The sequence below is a fragment of the Corapipo altera genome, unplaced genomic scaffold (assembly GCF_003945725.1).
Source record: "Corapipo altera isolate COAL_440 unplaced genomic scaffold, ASM394572v1 44, whole genome shotgun sequence".
Classification (NCBI taxonomy): domain Eukaryota; kingdom Metazoa; phylum Chordata; class Aves; order Passeriformes; family Pipridae; genus Corapipo; species Corapipo altera.
The window spans coordinates 2,160,304-2,181,507 of record NW_020884880.1 but is presented as its reverse complement, the minus strand read 5'-3'; the positions used below and the strand labels follow the sequence as shown (position 1 = coordinate 2,181,507).

The window sequence follows — 21,204 nt, the reverse complement described above, 5'->3', positions numbered from 1 at the left end:
GAATGTACATATTAGATTGGTAGGACTATTTTACAATAATGCTATTAAAGTTCTACTTCCTCCTGGGACTTTGAAGCTATCTAAGTAAACTGTATTTCAACATAACTAACATTGTGAAAATGATGTGCAAGGTGACTGGCATATTATCTAACTAAACATATTGAAATTGAATGACCAGTCCTCTGAAATCTCAATTTGAAATATCTTTTGAGCTGTGTTTCGTTTAAATGAAATAGAAGATATGAGCAGTGTATTAAATATTTGTGATTTCCGAAACCCCTGTTCTAAAATTGCACTGTTAGACTGTAGTATGTATGCGTGAATATACATTTCGTGGAGATTATATACTAATGGAGGAAATTGTTGTGACTACTTTTGAAAAGCACTATTCTGCATATATGGTTTGCTAGTTCAAGCCGGTTGCTATATCTGATAATTTGGCACAATAAAAGAGAAATTTAGCCACACAGAAACAAGGAGTAGCAATTTTGGTCTTTTATATACAGTGCAGGTTCCACTGCAGTCAGTGAAATTAGTGACTGTAAAATTCAGCTTGTGGTACATACATATCTTTTTAAATGGGTGAGGAAAAATGTAAAATTACTGTTTACTTGTTCGTTGCTATTGATTTCAACATCTGCACAGTAGCTGATGTGTTTTTTCTTGAATCCTCTTTGGCACAGGAAAAAAGAGTTTAAGTTGCACCCTGTTGCTTCATGGTTTATGTCAAAACACTCAGTTTATGGAGGTACTTTTGCTGATACAGGGCTGATCACATGAAGAAGGGTCTCAAGGTTTATTTTTAATACGTTTTGATACCTTTCTAATGATGATCTTTATGGATATTCCTCATAGAAACTGAAGCAAACCATAGTTCTCCTGGCTACAGGGGAATCCTGCCATTCTGTAACAGCTGAGCATTTAACCCAGAGCACATACATCGTTAAATGCCTAATCTGACTTTTTATAGTTTGGCTTTTGAGGTTAATATGGATTTGTACTTCATTTATTTTCCAGAATTGCAGACAATTTGTGTAGAGTATTTCCCCTCACCGCTAGCACAGTACAAAACAACTACCTGTATTGTAAGACCATCTGTTAAAGTTCTGCATGTGTCAGCAACACAGAGGTGCCAAATGAGCCGAGTAAGCTCTGGATAGCTTGATGTTGAAGAATCTAGTATACCTCTTTGGCACCATAGTTTAAAATCAACAATTGTTAGTAGAACTTAAATGACATAAAATTACTATGAGAGAATTATCAGCCCCAAAAGATCTTTTCTGTGTGAATTGGCTCGCATCATTACATAACATTTAGGGAAGCGAGGCTTGGCTTTTGCCGGTTTAGGGCATGCTAGGAATAAAGGAATATAAGTGACACCAGGACCACTTTAAGAATTTCATTTGTGTTTTGCAGGTAGTAGTCAGACCATAGCAGTTCAGAGAAACTAACCATATTGATCATTTAAACACAATTAGTGCTTTTGTCTTAATGCTGCTCAGCAATGGCTTTCTAATGCCTAGTGCCCTGCAGTAAGAGTCACCCCAGAGGGTGTTTTAGGAAGATATAGACAGGTGCCCATAACATGACAGACGTAATTTTCCTATGAGACATTGCCCGGTAGTGGGAATACTTACCTAGGATATAGGGCATCCCCTCCCTGTTGCCAGGAGCATGAATGCTCTAGTCCATTTTTCTAGCTCTGGCTCTGGCTACTGAGTTCTAGGTTATTTTGGACAGTGGTATTTTAAATCTTTTCTGGTGTAGCTCTTCCATTATTTTTTAATGGAGTATACTTTGGGCCAGCGAGTTGGAGAACGCTACTCTAAATACTTTTGAAAGTTCACTTTTGAAAGATAACTATATTCAGCCCTTAATTTGATTAATAAACCTTTGTAATTACTGGATTGTAGTCATGCTCACCCTTGCTGGCTTCCTCTGTCCGACCTGATTAATATATGTTCCATATGGCATGAATCAGAATCAGCAATGACAATGTCTTCCTTCTTTCCTCTCTGCCCATCGTCTCCTCCCTTCTTTTCTTCTTGGGATACTCTTTAACTTTAGGACAGTTTATGTAGAAATGGAAGGTATGAGTTCAGTTTCCTTCGGACACAGCTGTTAGTCATGCACAGGTCCTTTGTAACGTTAATGATGTTAGCAGTTGAGCCTCGACAGACTGGGCTCATTAGAAACTTTTGTTAGTTGACATAAGGGTAATGGAAATGGGAATGACACGTCTCTGCCACAGAAAGATTATTTTTTTTAAATAGTTAACAGACCACGGAAGCATTTTTATGTTTTAGCCTTTGGGACTGAGGCATGTTTAAGCTGCGTGGTCACATTTTGTTCTGATGCTTGTGGGACTGGCATGGGTTCTTTGAAGGTCCTTCCAGTCATCTTGTTCTGCCAGTCCAGAGAGTCTGTAAGAATGAGAGGGGACAGCAGACTGTTACTGAGGTTCTTTAATTTTAGTAATGAGCAAAGTTAACTTTGTAAACTAATGTCATTTTAAGTAAACCTGTGGCTTCTTTCAGTGGTTTTCTTACAGTTGATCAGAATTTAGGCTACCCAAACTATATGTGCTAACAGGGCTGTTGTGCCTGTTTCAATCTGACAGTCAGCAGAGGAGGGAACAGAACAAAGGTCTTCAGTATAGCAGGTGCATATGTTATCTATCATGGGATGTTAGAAGAACTGGGAATGTGTTTCTACCCAGGTCTGTGATCTGTGAATCATTATTGTATTCCCCCCAGCCTTGAACAGTGCAGCCAAATCACAGTGAGTGCTGGTTTAATGTATATGTTTTCTCTGCTATGTCCTTGTTCCTCACCCAAGTGAATGGCTTCTGTGAATGTTTTTTGGTTTCTTCTTTGCATAGGAAGCCTAGATACCCATCTGATTCAGGTATACAGATTTTGGTATTTAAATGCCTGAAATTGAGAAAGTACAGTGATGACCTAATTTCCTTTTGTGGGCTTATCTGAAAGTAGCCATAAATTGAATTCTAAAATATTAGCCCCATTCATAGAATAAATGTTGCTGTTGTGTCCATGTGCATTTGCTGTAATTTACATTACCTGCTATCAAATCAGGCTGGCTGGTCACATCTTTGCAAGACACTTAGGAAATTAATATGAAGATACTGATTCTCAGAAAGCAAACGAGTGTTCGGTGTTGTGAGGTGACTCATCAGCCATCTGCCATGGTTGTACCTACTCAGTTGATCACGTATGAGATGTGGAGCAGATGTCACACAATCATGCAATTCTGAAAATAAAACAAGATATTCCAGGAAAACATCTTTGCCAGTACTGAGAGTCTTCAGAGTGTGGCTGTATTTAACAACATCAAAGCTAAAAGTCACTAAGAAAAGAACCTGCTCGAATTAATAAGAAAGATACTAGGAGAAGAGCTGTTAGTCATGTTTTCCTGTCAGTACTTTCGTGGTAAAGAAAGAAGCAAAACTGAGTGAGGAATTTAGAGTGTACAAATAGTGGATCAGATCCCCCAGATGATACTAAGAGGTGTAAATCCATTAGCCTTAGTGAAATGGTGCCCATTTACAGCTGCTAAGGATTTTACTTTTATGGATTATTTTGCAAGTTTTATTCTGAATCCATATAATAAATTAAAGAGTTGCCACTATAAATAAATTTTTTTAAAAAGGGCTGAATGGATACGTCGTTCTGGGATAAATCTTTTTTTTTTCTCTGTTATCCTACTCCGGACTGCTTTATGAAAGAGTAGCAGGAAAGAGAGCAGGTGCCTTGCAAAAATGGTGGCTCTGAAGGAACTAAACATTAAAAAGTGGATATTCTCCAGTGAGTGGTGGGTCCTGCTGTTGCAGGTGGTGTAATTTCTTTCCCATACCATACTGTATGTAGAGACACAGCCACATCTCTTGTGGCTGGTAGCAGGTAGTCTGACCAAGGAGTTAGGAGAAGTCATGAATAAAGGGACTGCTGAGCACAGGATTTTATGCAATATAATGTTGTATCCATACAGTTACTTCTTCAGCATGGACCTTTTTATTGTTAGTGTAGAGCCACTGATTTTAATTATGGTGGTGTTAAATATCTCCAAATCCCTACAATTTCCAAATTCGAATGCAAACCTTTTCAATCTGATGATAATGTATAGCTGTTTTGTGCAGCGCTGCAGCCCAGGACTGCTCAGACCTCCATTGCTTGCAAACTGAGAGCTCATAAAAATGTGAGGCACTCCAATAATTTTAAATCACTCTGTCCTGACTAGAGTGATTTAAAATCATTGGAGCGCTTCACATTTTTTCAGTTGTTCCAGTTTGGAAAGCAGTCAAGCAACATTGGAGCATAATGCATGAAAGCAACCTGCCTGAAATAATAATTTTAGTCTTTCAAAACAATGACACTGAATTAGAAATGTCACTGTGAAACGATGTCTATCAAGGACTCTCTAAATAGACATCTCAACCTACTTTTCTTTTGTAGCCCAAACTCTTAAGACACCAGTGGAGTCCAGCAGGGCCCTAAGGGAAACATCTTTTCTGAAGTCAGAAGGAAGCTATTGTTTTCAACAGATGGAGGGCCAGAAATCATCTTTATTCAGAAAGTCAAAGGGAATTAAGAAACTGAAGAAATTCTGAATTGTGGGCAGGGATGGAGATTGAGCCTTTGGTAGAACAGGATTTATGATCAAGATATTACAAAATATTAATATTACACACACTGGAAGTGAAGTGTTGCTATCAGCTCATTTAATTTCTGTTAATTTAGCAGAGCTAGACATTGATGTGATGCATAAAAAGGCTTAGGAATCCTACTGCTCTGGATTCTCTTGAGACACTCTGGTATTATTAATGAGATTGGATTTTTTGATATTGGAACATCAGTGTGGTACCAATTGCTATGTGAAATGCTTTGATGACCCTGAAAGAAAGGGAGCACGTGGTATGAATAATGCTCCAGCAGGTGTAGAAGTGGGGCTAAGCTACCAGGGAGCATGTCAGAAACAGTGCTGTACTGTTCCACAGTGAGCCAGTGGCAACTCTTCCAAGTGGGGAGTATTTTTGAGATGCTTTCTTTTGTTTGGTGGTGGTGGTGGTGCACACTTGCAACTTGCTCTGCAAGTACATCCTGTCTAAGCAGTCAGCAGAAGTGTCACTCGTTTTCAGTGTCTTTCTCTTCATCAAAGAGATGCCACAATTAGAGCAATTGAGAGAAAGTTGCAGCTCATGGTGCACATAAAGCAGTGGCAGAACAATAGACTGAAATGTTTGGATTTACCTATGTTCTTAATTTTGCTTACAAGCCATATGTTGCTTTTGACAAGTAATTTGAAGGTCACATTGCAGCAGGTGTGAGATAAAGAGGGGACATTCAAAGAGACATTCTTGATTTTTGTGAGGACAGATAAGAATCACTGCTTAATAGTAGTTTCTATACTGGAAGGAAATCACTCCCCTATGCAGTATACCCATAAAGCTGTACTTCACCCCAAAACAAGCACACAGAGATAGGGAAGAGTAGACAGAATAACACAAATGATGATGTGATAAGGTAGATATTTGGGAAAACTGGCCAACATATTTTTTCTTGTTGAACTCCAGATTCTAAGGGTCAAACTCAGTTGATCTGAGAGAAGCAGCATTGTGGCAGGATACATTTCCCATCTCAGCCAACCCAAGTTATTGCAGCTCAGATTGGCTATACTAGAATATTCACAAAGTGTCTGTATTTACTCACAGCGGTTATGCAGCTGTAGTGTAAAATAATTCAAAACGTGGCCACAGACAACTCATAACTAATAAAAGATAATATAGTAATCAAGTAAGTTATTTTTCCATAAAGCTGTTTTCTCTACTCTACCACAAAAGACATTTAATACTCTTGGACTAGCTGTATGCACTGGTTTTGTGCCAATGAATAGGCAGGTTATTGTATCCCACAGTAAAAATTAATTTGAAGCGTGTTACTTTAGTGGCATATTGATTTAATCGAGATGTGTTTGTTTCTTTCCCTCTGTAGCAGATGTATTAGCTTATGCCAAAGTCCCATGCAAGTGGATAGGGATGGAATTTTTTTGTATTGTATGTTTTCATATGTAGAACATAAAATTAGCTTTAAGAATTTTTGTGTTATTTATGAATACATAGGCACATAAACACACGTACATGTATAAATACATATCATAAAAGTCCTCAGTGTATTTGCTGAAAAAATATTGCTGTTTGACTGAGGGAAAGGGAAATGTGATGATCATCACTCTACTGTCTACGAAGTTCGTTTTCTCAAAATAGGTGTGGCCCAGAAAAGGCCAGAACTGGCAACTCAGATGCTTAGAAAAGAGTCAAAAGTACACAAATGCACAAGGGGATAGCATCAGTTCTCCTCCTTTGCCTAGAGTGTCGTTTGGTGTATATTGTCATTACATCTATACACATGAAGGCACACTACTCATACATGTGCACAAACACACATATACGTGTGTGTATGTATATATATATGCGTGTATATATATGTTTATACACACACACACACATATATATCTCTACTGATTCCAGGAGTCAATCCAATGGCTCATCACCAGATACAGCTGAGCTGCTACAGTCATAGGGAAGGAATAAAATGAGACCCAGCCGAGGTTGTGCCTCTCCCTCCTACTCTGTGTGTCGGATCAGGGACACATGGAAAGCCTCAGTCCCACCCGCCCCTGTGGATACCAGAGCAGACATGGTTCCTCCCCGCTTCCTGTCCTCAGGCCATTAGGCACGAAACTGCAGAGAAGCACCAGCCACTGGCATCAGCCAGCTATACTCAGCTGCTGAGGCAACCGAAACCAAAACCTCTGACACTGAGAGCTGCTTTCAGTGATTTCAACTCAGTGTTCTCTGCCCTTGCTATTCCTGTTTGTTCAGCCCTTTCTTCTTTCCATCCTTCCCTTCAACCTTCATTTTTTCACCTCGCTTTCACTGTGTATTCACACTGTGTAAAGCACTCTTCTATTCTTAACCTCTCTCCAGAACTTTTCTCTCCATCACTTTTCTTTCCATTTTGCTTATCCATTCCTGACTCTACTCCCATAAAAATGTAGCATCATGGAACTGTCACGCTGTTTCTCCACCTGGGGTCTGTCTTGTCCATTTTATCTGTGAGCTTTTAATGGAAGAAGCTGTGTGAAAACCCTTGACTGTGTAGTGCCCACCATAATAGTGCCTCCTTTTTGGCTGGCCTTTACACAATACCTTGTTAAACATGAGTCATGATAATCAGATCCTACAACAGCATTAATTTGTCTGAAACAGTGCCTTCTCCTCTGGTCTGCCGTTTCCCTATCACACATTTACACAACTGCTTCCTTTATATATCAGTGCTTTCTAATCAGCGTATGGTTCATGTTACAGGTTTCTCAGGTTTCAAAGTGAAATAAAATCAGCTTCCTTCCATTTTGAGAATATCCTTTTTAAGAAGTCCAAATAAACACACACATTATTAGTAACTTCACAAGCAGCTGCTAGAAGACAGAAAATTTAGAATGGAAACACGAGTGAAATAACAGAAATACTGTTTGTTGTTTGTTCTCCATGCCATGGCAAAGGAAAATATTTAGAAATTGAAATTATTAATTTATTTGTAGTTTTAATAAAGCAGGCATGGGTTTGTAGGATTTGCCAGTGTTGGTACTCCAGAGCACAGCTATGGGTCAAATCCTATTGTGGTGTAACTGTGGAATTCTTAGGGTTTCTCCAGAGGTGAATGTGGGGCAATGCTGTTAGCAGCAGTTAGCAAGCAGCCTTTCATTTGTTTTCGTGCAAAGCCTGAACAGTTTGCCATTAAGAAAATACAAACTGCAAAGGTTTGAGCTCCTGGATGAAATCTGTCCTTCATTTTTGGATTGGAAACCTTATCCAAAGACTCATAAACTCACTATTTTAGGTTCTTCTTACTTCTCTGTAACCATTACAGCTATACAGAACTGTCGCTTATATAAAACATTTAAACTCATGCTGGAATATATACCTGCACCTTCTGGTTCAACTTCAGACCTCAAAGGAGAAAATCCAAAGGAGCAGAGGCTCTGCTCCAGCAAAGCACTTAAGCTTCTGTTTAATTTTATGTCAACAGATTGCTCCAGTATTAGAAAAAATGAGGTTGAAAAACTGAATTAGAGGAGCTAACAAAGGAGAATCAGTTGTTACCTTGTGCTACTGACCTGATGAATTCCAAGGTTAGAGCAAACAACAGTTGAAACTGTTGTTTCCATAGTCTCAGATTAGTCATAAACATGTGTTTTGCTTGTGTTTAAATGCTTTGTCAGAGCAAGGAAGTAGTCTTCTCTCAAAACTTACGTGTAAGCAATGTCTGTGCCTTTGGAACCAGACTCCTGACTATTCACAAGAATGTGTCATAGCTGGTCATCATGGTAAATTGACTCAGTAATGGAAAAAGGCTCCAAGGATCACAAGGTTTGGTGGACTGGTTTGTTTATTTTTTTTTCATTGATATCTTAACTGTTCTGGCCAAAGACTATCCCATTTGCCTTCTTTGAAAATAATGACAGTTGAGAATACCCATTTACAAGAAGAAGCTGTATTTTGCTATTTTGACCAGCTCATTAGATGTCATCACATTCTGTCTATATTAATGTTGAACAGTGTCTTATACCATAAAGGGCCCTTTGAAATTAGTGGTTTAATTAATTAATAAATTAGTGACTTAATAATTAATTAAATTTACCATTTTAATTACTTTCATTAAAATGGCAAAGACAGTTACTGCTCAACAGTTTTCACTATTGCTAAATATGTGACTTTACAGACAGCACCATAAAAATTCTAAGTATTCTAAAATGTCCCACTTTTCTGGTCTATGCAATAGGAAGTGTTGCGCCGTAACTTTCAAATGCCAAAAAAAATCAAGAAGACATGTTAGCCATCTCTTAAGAGCATTTAATTTCCAAGCCAGTAAATTCAGCTGCTGATTTTTTGTCCTTTGTTTTAGGATCTGATAGTTCTGTTGCATAACTACAATTAGGGAATCTCAAAAGGCTCCAAAATGTTACAATATTCTGTGGATGCAAATGCAGGGTTGTTTTTCATTTAGCTTTACAGCAGGGAAGGGGCACTGGCATGGCAGCATGTTGCTTTTTTTTAACATCTAGTTTATGATTCATTTTAAAATATTCTTTCATTCAGAATTAACTTCAGATATTCCTGTTCTGACAAGCAGGGTAAATATTTTAGCAAGGACTTTTTAGAGAGAAATTTTGACAGTAACATACCCCTCCCTTAGTGTTACAAAGGAAATACTTGAAATCCAAACCCATAGCATTTTAATGGAAATGGTTCCAAAAGAATACATAGGGTATTACAAATTTAAAATGCAGTTAATGAAAGAGTATACAGATGTCTTTCATGTATTTAAATAAAAATGTCTAAATTGAGACTTGAGAACGTCAGCAGCGATCTCTGAGCCGTATGCTTGTAATTACAGTAGTATGTTGTGTATAACTGTCATTCAGTGAGAAACAACACAGACTAAAAAGGAAGATACATAGAAAAACACTACGTTAAAGGAGGAGAGACCATCTTACAAAGCACTTTTTATTATGTTTTTGCCTTGGGAAGAAGATATCCCTTCCTTTTTTAGTTTGCTCACGTAATTCCTGCTGATGGCTATACGGCTTATTGAAGGCTAGGAAAAGGAGAATAGAGGCCAAGTTGCGTGGGCTATAGTGAACCAAAACTTCAGAGAGATGCATACTTGACAGAAAGTTTAATATAAAAATAAACCACACTTTCTCTGCTTGGTCTCTGGAGCAGAAAGTTGCAAAACAAGCAGAAAACTTTTGGTTCTCGATGAAATGGTTAGTTTAGCTTCCTTACATTATCTGCTCTAAGTGTTTCATTCTTTAACCTCTCTTTCAATGAAAGGAATTTAGACCTAGCTTGACTTAGGTTTATCTCTGTGAAGCTGGGGCCTTGGAAAATATTTCAGAAGTAGCTTTAACCTTATGTTTGCATTTTGTTCTTGCAAATGTGGTAGAGGTAACCTTGATTTGCTAATTAGTGGAGTCACGCTTTATTGTGACAGAAAACTAAGAACAGTCCTTCAATGAAAATAACAAAGACCTACGCCATGGTGATTGATGAGAACGTTGTACAAGTGAAATGAGCTGGAAAGTCATCATCTTGTCTTTTCCTTTGCCACAGGAAAAGCATAGCAGAGAGATTTCTTTTCTTCTGGTCCTGATAAGGAATCTAACGAAGCATAAGGAGAGGTTACACAGCATGGAAATGTGTTACACCCAGCTGCTCACTAGCTTGCAAAGCTGCAGTCAATAATACAGTTGCTATTTAATAAACAAAAGAAAACAGAAGTCCTTTGATAGTGATCCCTAGCCTTTCTCATGTGCCCTTCTGAAGATACAGTTTGTTTCTACTTAATTGACTGTAATTTTGGAATAACATAGAGTTTGATATTGTATTGTATGATTTGTATTTATTTTATTGTTGTTGAGAGGAAAAACAAAAGACTTGTCTTTCTGGGACCTGATTCAGCAAAGTACAGACATATGTGGTCCAGGTTGTCTTCATGGTAGCTACTTTTATTCTCATAGGTTTTCCATGAATGGTTATAGTGAAGATACACAAGAAGATAGGTAGTTTTGTTTTCCCGATTGGCTTACATAATCAGTAGCATACTTTTCTGCTTGTCACAGGTTACCCTTTTGAGAGGCAATATTGCATTTTTCACAAGCTGCATTTGTCAAGTACATGATTTGTGACACTTTACTTTTAAAAGGCACATCATAAAAGCAGTTTGTTCCCTTGATTGGCTCTTTTTTCACACTAACTTCTAATATACCTTCGGCTTTTTATTAAATATCTCTTAGAGTTTGTTTTGTTTAACATTCAGGAGATGAAGGAAGGGAGAGAATATCCTTTGCCAGTGAAACATTGGACGCCATCTTCTCCCCTCTCAAGGCAACTATCGACTCATGTTTCACCTTTCCCCTCACCCCCAAAGTAGAACTGATTCTTTCCTATTTTGTTAACATTAAGAAATAAGTAGACTCATTGCTTATTATGTCACTGCAAGTTGAAGATGCGTCCTTTTCTTAGGATCAGGCAAGTGTTCGAAAGAAAACAAGGCAAGGTTTACACTAATTTGTGCTAATGTAAATCCGTGTCATTTTGCTCAGCCCTGGATGGGCTATGGCACATGTTACTTTGGAGAGACTCAGCAAATGTGTAACTGAAGAACGCATCTTCCACCACTGCAGCCACAGCAAACATCACAGTCACATCTCTGTCTGCTACAGTTTGTTATATCTGAAATCCAGAGATGAGCTGATGAGGCATGCTAGTAGCTCACATCTTCTGATGACCTACTTTGCTCATTATCACCTGGCCTGTGGGAGACAGCAACCCAAAGAGGTGAAGTAGGACCACAGGCCCTACTGTGTGGTAGAAGAAATGGCTGAGCGGGATGGGATGCAGTGCAGGCGTGATGAAAAGGGTCAGAACTGGGGATGGAGCAGGAAGGGGCAACAGGGCTCATGAAGGAAAGAAAGAGAGAAGTAAAAGAAAAGAAATAAGAAAAGAAAGGAGAAAGTGATAGACAATGTAAGTGGGATGGAAGGGGTTGCCATTCCTGTAGTCTAGTGCTCCCTGCAAACTTCTCATGCTTTCAGTGAAAACAAAAGACTTGTGTGTACTTGCCCGATTTCTCTTGCAAAATCTCTTCTCTATGCCTTGTCTGTAGGAAGAGGTGCTTGCCTGTTTCCCTTGCAAAGCTGTTGGTTCAGGAGCTGTTATTTTTTTTAATTCAAGTTAATAGAATTGCAAATGAACTGCTGCTGTAAACACGGAGAACAACTCAATCTGCTGAGTGTTTCCAAAAATCAACTGTCTTGTCCCCCCTACTTTTAATTTAGGTGTAGTAAGGCATCAGTCAGATTCTCATCCTGAAGACTATTTTGACAGCTCAAACAATGCTATAACAGCATTGCAAAACGATATGTAAAGTCATTGGATTAGAGCTCTTGGGCAAGCTGTCCCCTCGCAGCTCTTTCTTGAAGCTTATTTATACCCATAAATTATATTAAAAAAATATATCTTTCCTCTTCTGTATATCCTTGATTTTCTTGAAGGTTGTTAAGCCTTTACAACTGAAAGTAAATTCTAGTTCTTTAGAGTATTTAACAAACATTAACCAGTTAATCTTTGCAACACTCATGAATTAGTTAACCATTATCCCTGAATTTATAATTTGGAGCAAGAGAGGCAGCAAAGTTAAGTGCACTCCTGTGACTAGAGCTCAGGTAGTAGTAGACCCCAGTGTTGTGCCATTGTACAGCACTGACAAGCATCACGATTCTTCTGCTATGCAAGTACATTACAAGCCAGAAAACCCCCCAAAACTGAAAAGTGACTTTTAAAAAGTACACAACTGAGCTTTTATTTATTATGTATTCCCTGGAGAGATTAGGAAGAGTTTACCTCCTTACTTTCCTCTGTATTCATATCTTTAATAAAAACTGTTAACTGTTTATTAAAAGTGTCTAACTTTAGAGGATAGCAGTATTTTGATGTCTGGTGTCATGCTGACATTTTTGTCTCAGAGAAGGTTGGCTACATCTCTTTGAAGGTCCTGTTAGTTGCAGTGAGTGTGGGAGGAGAATGGAAATATTCAAAAGCAGTGGGACAAGCTCAGGTCTGATGGATAGAGTCCCCATGACTTCGTTGGACTTTTGCTGTACCTAATACGAGGTCATCTTCTTCCTCAGCATGCAGATGTCATTCATGACTATGCTGAATAAAGTTTTCAGGATGGAAGCACTCAAAATTAAGTCCAAACTCTTCAGTAACCCCAGTTTCTAATTCAAAAAAGTGACTCTACTGTCTAGCCTCTTTTACAGGGCCTTGAGCCCTTATGTATCTGTATGTGCCGCAAAATACATTTGCTTAAATATCAAGAAATTGGTCAAGCCTGTATTATAATGTTTAAACAAGTTTTCCATTAAACAAAAATTGCTAGAATGAGTTTATAATTGTGAAGAAACCATAGGAATTAGCTACCCAAGTCTTATTGATTTCAAATGATGGTTATATTTTTGATCACTAGGATCCTTTTGACTGCTTTTTTTCTCAGTTTTAAAAAATCGTAACTTACTTTCTTGTTGCCATGCAGGTGTTTCATCAAGAGCCCATGCATTTCTAGTGGCTACTATTTAAAAAAGCAAGTGAAGAGAGAAATTAAAGGAACAATCTTCTTGAGCCTTTTTTGTCTAGCCAAGGGTTTGACAGTTTTCAAAAAAGTCTGGGCTGAAAGGTACAAAGCTGCCTTGGGTGTATGAGATCTGATCATCCAAATCCCCTGGGATGCTTCTGAAGTCTCATCCTTTGTTGTTATGTATCAGTGTATAAACAAATCAGTGTAAACACAGCAGACAAATCCAATGAGAATTTCTGTAGAAATGTCAGTAATGTTGCCAAGGTGCTGATGACCATTAGGAAAAGTAGTCTGTCATAAATCTCTGTGTATTTACATAATTTGAATGCTCCTCTGGACCAGAATCCATGTGGTCTAAGCTGTTTGCACGTGATTTTGAGCACATCAAGATGTTAGTCTTTGTTCTAGGGTTAGCCCTTCTTGTGCTTAGGTGACAGAGTAGGGCAGTCATCTTCCAGGGCCTTCCATGTTATCTCTAGTGTTAGCTTAAGTTAGCAGTCCCTAAGAAAAATTTACAGATTTACTCTTCTGGGAGACTTTACCTCCTAAGTCCGAAGCTGTTTGTAAAGCATTTTTCTTGATGTATGTGCACAGCATTGTTTCAGCTTTCTAATCACTGACCAGCTGGCTTGTTAGTGAATAGAGCTGTGGGCCCCTTGCCACATTTCATGTGAGGTCTTGGCTGGGTGGCCAAGCAGGCAGCCTGCAGCCAGTGTCAAAGCAATTCAAGAGGTATTGGCACAGCAGTGTCCCCATTAATTTCTGCTTGTCACATGCTGTCATGCAAGTTACACCAGAGAGGAAATGACCGTTAAAAAAAAAAAGTATGCCTGTGGCACTTGGTCCCCTCCAGACATTATCCTCGAGGTTAAACAAGTGGATACAATTAGCTGCTATCCACAGACAGCTGCAGGGAAGGAGAAGCCGAGATCTGGGCCCCACAGCAACGTGTCTTTCCTGTTAGCAAGGAGTGTTGTCTGTCAACATATGCCATATTTTAACCCTTCGTGGAGTTTGAGTAAATTATGACCAGCAGTGTCAGGAAGGTGCTGGTGAAGAGCTATAGTGCTGCTTGAGCAGCATTCTTGTTTAGGGAAAGGGGTTGGTCTGTTGATGCCATTCCTTGTAAGGAGTGGTGTGAGGGGCACTGGAGGAGCATCCACTCATCAGTGATTGATAATTTACTGTAGTTTGTAGATTCTAGCAGGGAGTGAGAGAGTGATTTCTGTGAACTCCTCTCAAAAGCATAGTGAAGTAGTTAAGGGGAGTCACATCCAGCTTTGTAGATTTTCTGGATGGACTGATTTATCTAATTACGTCAGGAGAGCTTCCACAAGGATTGCAACAAGTGATGATCGGCTTAGGAGGTCCCAAAATACAGATGGGGAATGCAGAAACAAAGACTGTGAAGAGGAAGTGGTAATGATGTCCCACAACGAGAGAAGGAAATATATACTATTAGGAGCAATCAAAAATCTTTTTTAAAAACTGAAAATACTAAGCTCTACTGAGAGGTGATAGAGATAGGGGTGTATGCACAGTGCTCCAGAACAGATTGAGTTAGTCAAGTTTAAGTCTGGCTTTTACCTCAGAAGAGGCTCACATCATCAGTCGAAGGAAGAATGTGAGTTGTCCTGTTGAGAAACGTGATTACTAAAGATGCTGGAATTATATGAAAAGTGTGTTCCAGAATTCGAACTGCAGCTCTACCCCAGCTATCCAGCTGGACCTGCTGTGATGCTTAGATACCAAATTTGGGCTGTTGTCAGTCTCTAGACATGTGCTGGAAGGGGCTTCAGAGCCAATGCATACAAATCACAGGTGCTAAGTCATTTGTGTGGAACTTACCAGTTGGGTGAAGCAGTAAAGAGTTTGGAGGATTTCTCGGTTCATTTTCGTCCTCATCTTTTTTTTAGATGATATGAGGAATAAAAGAACTGAGTGTGTAAGAACTTGTCAAACCAGGAAGCAGTGTGAGAAACAGCTGTCTCAATACAGTTATAAAAAGCTTGTATTAAAAGAAAGGAAGTTTCCCAGAAAGTATTTGGGGATGTACAAAACTGATGATATCATCCAGAGATACAGGAAAAAAATCTGGGTTTTTTGCTTATCTTGTCTCAGATCCATAAATTCTGTTAATAGCTATACCTTCTGTTGGTTTTTCTACAGAGCAAAAGAGTGGAAAGGTTTGAGCAGTGAAAAAGACTATTAATCACAGTCACATTTACCCGCTATAAAATTTTCACATACAGTAGAGGTCTTACTAACAGTGCCACATTTGCCAATTTCTGTCAGGTTGTTAAAACAAGTTTCCCCTCTGTTCTCATTGAATTTGCATGTATTTTGTCGTAAAAACACCAGTAGCCAGATAGGAGATACTGTATGTTGCATTTGCATGTCTGGTAATTCCACTTTGATAGGAATTTTTGGTACACTGACTGACTGAACATAAGTAGGACAATAATTACATAGGTTTCCTTTCAGTCATGCATATTCTTCTCATCAAATATAAAAAATAGCAGAGGAAAAAGTAAAACTTGAAAAATCTATATTGCAAAATGACAGGTGTTGAACTATAAAATTAGAAAATTATGTGGAAAGACTTATATATACTTAAATAGTATGCATCCACGTGTGTGCCCAGGCATGTGCATTTACATAGGTGTCCCATAGATGTTAAGTAGACATGTTGTATTTGGTCTTTGGTTCACAGATACTGAGATCAGCATGGAAATCTGGCACTATTAAGATAGTGGTAAAACAGGCATGTACTTAGGCTGAAACTTTTAATGACCCCTAAAATATTAATCCAGGTCCCCTTAAGGAGGGCAGACAGAAGGTTCCTCAGGTGCATCTATTGTCGTCATCTAGTTTCTGCAGCAGTGCAAATTCAGTGGTTCTTTTCTGACTCAGAACATGTTAAACCTACTGTGGTGGCTATGAATTGAATTCAGTCTACACACAGGAGTACGACCATGAAGGAAAATAGTGCCTCAGTATACTGAAAGCTGTGATATATATATACATAAAATTCAATCATAAACTTATGGCAATGAAATAGTATTGTTAAGCCTGAGAGCTTTTCAAAGCCTTTTCTTCCATGGACCCCTATAATTTAGTTAAAATTTTGTATTTTTCCTAAATTTTGTGCACAGTTGTGGTACTTTTCCCTGAGACTGACATATAATGTTTGTGATACACAGGCAGGTCTGTTCATAATAGTGACATTTGCCAGTTTTACTAGTCTGGCTGTGAACTAATTGACTGATTATTGTATTTCACAGTGATTTAAAGGACTTCCTAATCGTAGTTACCTTGCTACTTCCAATAGCAACAAAATAGTCTTCAAAACAGTGTTTTAGAATCTCTACGCATTCAGGTATTGTATCTTTTAAATTGCTACACAAGCAGTTCTAGCCATTAAAAAAAAACCAAACAAAAAACCAGAAAACCAACAAAACAAAAAACAAGACAACTTAGCTATATTTGTTTCAGTGTTTATTGCAGTGGACTACCATAGGTAGCATTGCCTTTAATGGGATTATTCAAAACATTAAAATGCATGTATACATACATGCATATTTTTGTGAGTGTGTATGTCCATAGGGTTCTTCATCCTAACAATTGGATAATCCAGAATCCCTTGCATGATCTGTGCTTTCTTTTTTACAAAAGTCTTTTAAAATAGATTAGAGACTGTTTATCAGAATATATTTTAAAATACCTTTTAATCTACTCTGAGTGTATTAAAGTATCTCTGATATGATTAAAATAATTTTACAATTCAGAGGTAATTGCACCAATATTTTACTTCATATTTAAAAATATATATAATTGTTAATTATTTTCCAGTAGATTCTTTACCTTTAGGGTATCAACATACAAAATTTCGACAACTATTAGACCAATTCCTTGTGTGTGATTGGCAGATATTAATAATGCACTAAATGAATTGTCTGTATTTTGCTCTGCACAGCATTTTACTCTATGAACAGAAAACGAATGTTTTATCTTTTATAGTAAGGTTGATTAACATGGCTAAGTGAGTGGATCATTTGAATGTATTGTTTTCTTATCAAAACAATCAACATATTTAAATTGAACATGCTGCGAAGTTCACATTGTCTTGGTACTCTGTAGTTCATTGACAGGAATATCACAGCAGTCTTCTCTTATGAGGAATTACCCTTAACCCTGTGAATACTTTCATGAAAAGGAATAGAACTACTCTGAGATAAACTGTTGCCCAATGTAATGAAAATTAAGAGCTTTATATCCTGTATATTGAGTTGGATCATGGATGACTCCTGAGAAGCTGTAGTGTGGTTAGGAGAAGGCAGAGAGCGCAGCCTCCTCCTCCCCTTTCTGAATGCCCTGCAGGGAGACTGAGCAGAATAGCTTTCTCCTGAGAGAAGGAACAGGGCACAAAGGCAGGGATCTGTCTGCTCTTACTGTGTCCCAGCCACTGCACCCAGACAGCTGCATGGAGAGGAGCATCCTGCAGCTCCGCAGACAGTGGCAGATTGCGTGTCTGCCCCCACCGTCACAGTCATGGCATTCTAGATAGGCTGGTGTGATGGGTTCCCAGCACAGTGTGAGGACAAGAGTTAAAAAAGAAAATCACTGCGTTTAACAGGGAATCACTACATTATTGCTAATGCCTTTGGGATTCAGTGTAACAACATTAATCATGTCTTTTGCTATTCATGGATCTGTACTGTGTAATTCCTCAGGAATGCCATTGTTTTTTTGGCATTAATTAATGTTGACTGTTTGTTACAAAGCATAACCATAGAAGTGTTGTAATTATTCTGCTTCAAAAATGGGCCTCAGAGAATGTGACAGCTCTTTAAACTTTCCTTCCATCATGCTTAAAATCACTCTTTAAATTGAAACCATTATGATGGTTGAGGGTTCTGTATAATCCTGTAGGATATGAAGGAAGCCTCATCCTGCTCCCCTTTTGCTCAGAGAACGTCCTGTTTCAGTGAGAGGCAGTGAGCCTTTTCATCAGACTGCCTTGACTGATTCATTACACATTGCTGTCTAAAACTCATCTCCTTTGTTTACACTTGTGGTCGCCTTTTACGCAAACACTCCTACAGGAAATGTTCAGGATGAGTATCCCAACACCTGCCACCCAAAATAGGGACATTGCATTCTGCTCAGCAAAAGGAGAAAAATGAGTTAGAGATAGACAGAAACTCTGGGTGAAGGATGCAGGTTGTTGTGCAGCTGCATGAGATACTCCACAGAAAAGCAGGAGAAACATTAGGAGATTTCAAAGATTTCAAAGAGTTTGTTGTGCTTTACAAAATGTCAGCACAGAAATTGAGGAGGAAGAGGAAAATAGGCAGGTAGAAAAAAATTTAAAAAAAAGCCATACAAAGCACTTGTTAGTATAAATTTAGGGTCTGTTATAGTTGACAAGGCTCTGTACTGCATTGCTTTTATTTGGTATTAGGAAGTCCTATCACCATAACAAAGAGCAATCTGGTTAAAGGTTTTTCTTTCTTCACATAGTAGCCAATGGAGGAAGAGTTTGAGCTTCACATAACAAGCAGCCAGTCATAAGTGTATGTTACTTTGGGGTTCATGTGTCTTCTGAAGTCATATTACTTTGGTGTTTTCCTTCAGGTTGCATCTTACTGTGTTCTCCTTTACCAAGACAAAACGTAGTATTCATGCCTTTACCACGGTTGTGGGTTAACCTAGCATTCAAACTTCCACCCAGGAGCTCACTCGCTTCCCCTACCTCAGCTACAGAAAGTAGAAAAGAACAAGAAACAAGAAGGCTCATAGTCTGAGAGAAGAGAGATTGCTTACCAGTCACATCATAGGCAAAATAGACTCATCTTGGAGAAAATCAACTTAGTTTAATACCAGTCAAGATAGATATTGAATTGCTAATTCAGATGGTGGTGAAAAAAGGCAGATGTTCAAATAACACCTTCCCCTGTCTTTTTGCAGGCTACACATCACTTCTGACTGTCCTCACCCCGAGCAGTACAGGAGAATGGAGTGTGAGGGGTTGTGATCAGGCTATAGCAGTTCCTCTCTCCTGCTCCTTCCTCCTCACACTTTCTGCCAGCTCCAGCCTAGGTCCTTTCCACAGGCTGCAGTTTCCTCAGGAATATCTGCCTGCTCTAGTGTAGGTCCTTCATGGGCTGCAGTGTGGATATCTGCTCCACCATGGAGTACCTCCTCTTTCTCCTCTTACTTCTCTTCTTCCTCCTCTCACCTTGGTGTTTCCTGTGCTGTTTCTCACTCCTTTTATTCCCTTTTCCTCTTTTCCTCCATCTTTTTCTTCCCTTTCTTAGTTATGTTTTCACAGAAGCACAGCTGTCCTGGCTGATAGGCCCAGCCTTACACTGCAGTGGATCCAACAGAGCTGGCTGGAGCTGAGTGTGTCTGGCAGGAGACAGCCCATGATCTCCCCTGACAGAGGCCCCTGCAGTCCCAGCTGCTGGTGCCCAGGCACCAACACCACAACGAACTTCACAGTTTCTTTTTTCTTTGAGTAGATATTTGAATGTTTTGTCGTAAGCCATGCCATCCTCTTTTGGGTTAGGCAGGTAGAGTCCTCCTCCAGAGAATCTGGCTGGTCTTAAACAAGTAGTAAGTTACTGCAGATAACTCACAGGTATTTTCTTTGCAAGTCAAGAAGGTTGGTGACTCTTAAAGAATCAGAGTGGTATTTGAAAGCCAATGGCTTGGAAAGGATTTATGTATCAGACACTGGAGGAAGATTAAGAGGGGTCAGTGAAAGATAGAGTCAAGAGGGGATAGGACAAGGTGGAGACAGAAGTCTGTAGGAAGTCAGGGCTTTTTGCTCCTGCTGCCCCTGAGTGGGGAAGTGCGTGCTGTGAAGCTCCCTTTGGCAAAGGCAGCAGCAGCTGCTCAGCCTCGCCCAAGCCTAGCCCCATCCTCCTTGATGGTAGAGGAAGAATATGCAGAACGTACTTCTGTGTATTATTGAGACTCATGACATAATACGGTGTTGCTTGAAAAGTTCATCATAATTTGGTCCTGACTTCACTGCTGATAAATTCAGTAAATATTAGACTGAGCAATCATTGTCAATACCATATATGGTGGAACAGGCAAAGATACAGCATATCCATAACAAATTTTGCTCCTCTTTCCATTATGAGGCTTTTACAAAAATTAAAGCTATATATTTGCCTCTAAAGAAAGTGTGTTTGTTTGTTGCATCCCAAATAGCTTGGTTTTCCAGTTACAGATAAATATTTTAGATTTCTGCATAGACTGCATTGAAAATGTAGCCTGAAAAGGAAGAAATTGTAAAGCCATGATTGTATGAACATAACCACTGGGGGATAATGTACATATCTTCAACTTGAGCAACAGCAGCCATCATAGGTTTTGTAATATTAGAGCATGACAGAACTGTGTAGTCTGAAACAACAGGCACATTCTGTGTCTTGTGTTTGTAAACATGCACTGTCCAAAGAACATCTGATAGACGTCAGTAGAGGTTTGATCATGACTCATTAGAGCTTGTTCCATTAATCTCGTAAGGCATGAAACTTCTTGTTTGTGGAATAGAATTGATCACTTTTCAATTAAATTTTTAAATATGATTTTATCTGTAATTCCGAAGTGCAGTATGCCTCTCTACCACAGAAAATTTCTCAGTGAAAAGCAGACATGGAAAAAACTAATCCTTGAGGCTCATGAAGACTCTCTTGTAGTTATTTCTATATCATAGTAATTGAGATAATACTGGGTATTCATCACTAATAAAAACGGATCCATTTCCGTCAGATGAGTGGAATTATCCTGATTTAATTAGGTAGTGATCTGGTGTGTGCATGTTTACGGCTTTTATCCAATTTGCTAGCAAAGGTTAGTATCTTCTGGTGTTAGTTACAGTGTCAAAAAAAGCACACAGCCCAGACTGAATCTGATGTTTCTTGCAAGTGGCTGAGCAAGAGAATGAAATCATTTCTCAAATGTGAGGCCT

At 38.8% G+C, this 21,204-nt stretch overlaps 1 protein-coding gene across 4 annotated transcripts in view; it reads left to right on the top strand.

Moving 5' to 3' along the window:
• Nucleotides 1-21,204, top strand: part of CDK6 (cyclin dependent kinase 6) — a 137,354-nt gene that overhangs the window by 33,402 nt on the left and 82,748 nt on the right. The window lies entirely within an intron of this gene.